This window comes from Gavialis gangeticus, unplaced genomic scaffold, assembly GCF_001723915.1.
Source record: "Gavialis gangeticus isolate Ggan-Ray unplaced genomic scaffold, GavGan_comp1, whole genome shotgun sequence".
NCBI classification, from domain to species: Eukaryota; Metazoa; Chordata; order Crocodylia; family Gavialidae; genus Gavialis; species Gavialis gangeticus.
This window is the reverse complement of record NW_017728981.1, coordinates 1,433,590-1,437,405: the sequence shown is the minus strand read 5'-3', so window position 1 is coordinate 1,437,405 and position 3,816 is coordinate 1,433,590.

Sequence of the window (3,816 nt, the reverse complement as noted above, 5' to 3'; positions counted from 1 at the left end):
ATGAGGAAGGACATGGGTTGCAGCAAGAAGACTGTGCAATGTTGGAATAGTTCAGGGTTTAGAGATCTTCATCACCACTGCTCCGGCCCCTGGGGTTGCTGGCAGTCGGCACCGTTGCTCTAAATCATGCCTTGATGGAGCACTGCAAAAACACAGAGTTACCTGACTGTAAGAGCAGTGTAGCCACTTCCTCCTCCAGCACTTCACCGTGGCCAAGCCCAGGGATGGTTCCTGCAGTAGGAGAGGGCATGGCTACACCATACTTCCTGCAGAAGATCTCTTAGGTTGGAGGCGATATGCCCAGGGGACAGTCTAATGCCTATTTCATCAGCCCTCTATGCCAGGGCAGGCTGGCAAGGGGAATGGGAGGCAGGCCTGCAACCACACTATTGAGTCTGATTCGTTTTTCAGGCTAGGGTTGCAGAGCTCAGTGATATTCCACCTGTGCATGAGACACGAGCATTACGCTGGTCCTAGCATTTTGATCCTGGAAGCCTGTGGGGTTGGGACCTTCTGGGTCGGGACCTTCCTGATACGAGCAGGTCCTGGTCCAGCAATGGGGTTTATCGATGCTATTGTAATACAAATCAATTTTCCTCCTAGTAATAATGAACACGTCCCCTCCCATGACTCACTCTGTGTCATCTGAGTGTATCTGGTATTGGTGTCTGCCGATACTTCCACTCTCCCATGAAGCAGCACATTGAATCTCAGGTCCCCCCTCCCCCATGCCTTGCAGAGGCACTTAGGGCAGAGTAAAGGAAAGGTGAGCAATTGCGCGATCACACAGGTAGCCGTTGTATGCCCACATTGCACAAATGGTGCTAGCAGGTGCACAGCTGTGCAGGATTCAGGCCATTTAGGGGCTTTAGTGACCCCTCACAAGACCGTTTCCTGACTCAGTTCCCCACCAGATTAGCAGCTGCACTTGTGCTGTAGCTGGGATCAGGGAGAAGTGGTGATGGTCCAGGAGCAGCTCTCAGGTGCCTGGCCCCAGTGGATCTGCTATCTGGCTGGAAGCTGCATTTATGCTGAACTCGGAGAGCAGGGGCTGGGGGAAGTAGCAGCAGCACGGGTGCATCTTCCAGCTGCTTGGTCCTAGTGCGGGCATGGACAAAGCCCCTTGCTGCTCTTGTGTCACCAAAGCCACCAGGCCCATGCTGGACAGGAGCTGGGTTGTTCCAGCCAGTGTTTTATAAAGGTCACTGGCCCCCAGCCTAACAGAGTCAAATCCCACCCGTGGTTTTATGGCCCACCCTTTATATTAAGCTCATCGTGGTGGTTGTTTGAGCCATGGGGCTGAAAGTGTTAATGCAGTAGTTGATGGAAATGTTGTCTTGAAACATTTGTGGCTTGAAACTTGGGGTTTGACTGAATGTGGGGGAAAGCATCTCCTTCCTTCCAAATCTTCCAGGTTTGCTTTGGGAAAAACAAAACACAAACTTTTGAACTGAAATCAGTTTCTGCTTCCGGGGCTAGGGCACAAAAGGAATGGGGAAATTGGGGGAGAAGAGACTCCGAAGGAAGCAACAGGCCCTCCCAACCTGACTTGCTGAAGCAGGAAAAGCCTCTGATGATTTAACCCAGCGTTTAAAATGCGCTTTCTTTTTGGCTATTTGTAGATTGTGCAAGAAGCCCCAAAGACATTTGTAGTCCCCATTACACATTACAGGTATTGCACACTTAACTAGCCCCCCGGAGACCAGCTACATGTGCAAAGTAGGTATCACACAATAAAAACAATGGCCACAAGCTGACACGGAGCAGATTTATTCATAGATTCATAGATGCTAGGGTCGGAAGGGACCTCAACAGGCCATCAAATCCAACCCCCTGCCTAGGCAGGAAAGAGCGCTGGGGTCAGACTAGACATTAGTAAGAACTTCTTTATGGTAAGGGTTACCAGAACCGGAATAATCTTCCAAGGGAGGTGGTGCTCTCCTCTACCTTGGGGGTCTTTAAGAAGAGACTGGACATACATCTGACCCCAGCACTCTTTCCTGCCCAGGACAGGGGGTCAGACTTGATCTACTGAGGTCCCTTCTGATCCTAAAAATCTATGAATTCAATGAAATCTATAAAAAAACTCCTGCCAGCTATAAAGGTGGACCTTGAAAATGTGTACTAACTTAATACTACTTGATAGCTGGTTGCTATTCAGCTTTAATTTGCACATGTAATTTGCACATGGGAGCTGACTGGGCTCCCAGTTCCAGGGGTGTGCCATGCCCAGGGATTTCATGCACCCCCGAGCCCTAGGGATCGTGGCAGCCGTGATACGCAGGGGCTGGGGGCACGTGAAACCCTTGGGGCTGGAGGATCACCGCAGGGGCAATCTCGCAACTCTGTGCCTTATTTTTCACTGAATAAGGTTTATTTTGCCTCTGATCCACCTGCCCATATGTCCCTGACCTCAGAGTGCCACTCCTAGATAATCCAGCCAGCCCTGGAATTGTTTCCTCTGATGACATGACTGCTGGTTGCTTAAGTACCACGGAGAGGGGATCCTCCTTTGCATCTGAGGAAGTCCTGACTAAAGAGTAGGAAAATACTCACCATACCTACTCACCTAAATGTCTCTGCCTGGGGGTTTCTTTTCAGGTTTCCAAGAAGTCTCTCTTTGCTCAGAGCATTCCCTATTCCACCTCATCTTCCTGGTGACACGAGTGAGCACCAGGCTCCTGCGATTGTCCCCAGCTTTCCAGCAGGGTCACAGTCAAGCTGAGTTCCTCCCTGGGTGGCCAGGCAGGGGTTTTCATCTGACCAGCCCCCTGCCCTCTCAAGACCTGCGTCTGCTGCTGGGAGAAAAGCAAACACGCATCCGCCTCCAGCGCTTTGCTTTATGATGCCACAGGACCCAAACCATTCAGACTGCCGACTTCTCTGTGCAACTGGGTGTCCCAGAGGGTCGTCACAGAGTGGCTAATACTGAGTGTCTTTATGTGACCAGGGGGGTGGTGCACCTCATCCACTGAAGACGCAGATCCAAACCTCCTCTTCGTCCTGCCTCGTGCCCGCCCCACTCCAAAATTTGGCACGAAGTCCTGTCCTCTATGGTAGCCTCTTCACGTGGAGCAGCCCCCTGGATTGCACCTCCCTTAGCTCAGCAAAACAGGGCCTCTCCAGGCTCTGAAGTCACATCTGGGATACGGTTTTGGGGGGGAAGCTGCAGACTATCCAGAATAGCAAATGAGGGTTGGGAGGGATGTCAGGAGGTTGCATCTAGTCCGGCCCGTGCTCAAAGCAGGACCCCTCTCCCAGCTGTATCACCCCGAGGCTGCGTTGTTCCCCATTGCCCTCCAGGGTATTGATCACATTAATGATATAACTGGCATCGCAGCAGGCCATAGAGCTGGTGCCTGTCGGGTCTAGCAATGGGACCCGGCAGGGCTGGGGCAGAGCCAGGCCTCCGACCCCTCCAGACCGTGAGGTCCCCGCGCCCCGGAGCTAGGATGGCACCGCGCTGTCGGGTATCCTCAGGGGCCTTCCTGTCCTCTCTGGCCGAGAGCAGCACCCGCGATAAGCTGCTAGAGGCTGGCCTCTTCATTTCTTGGCTGCGGGGCAGACGCACGCGGCGCGTATGACCCTGGGGAGCTCATAACCCCCGGGGCCGCAGGAGGCTCTGGTGTGTGACCTAGCAGGGATCAATGCTGTGGGAAAGCAGCATCCTAGCTCCCGTGTGCCCCCACCCCTCGGCCCCCTTCCTTCCTCTCGCTGCATCTGCCCTTCTCTCTGCAATTCAGCCCGTTCTGGCATTTGCTGGCCTTTTCTTCTGGCATGTGACTCTGCATCTCCCTCCCCCCGCCCCCCCTTAGC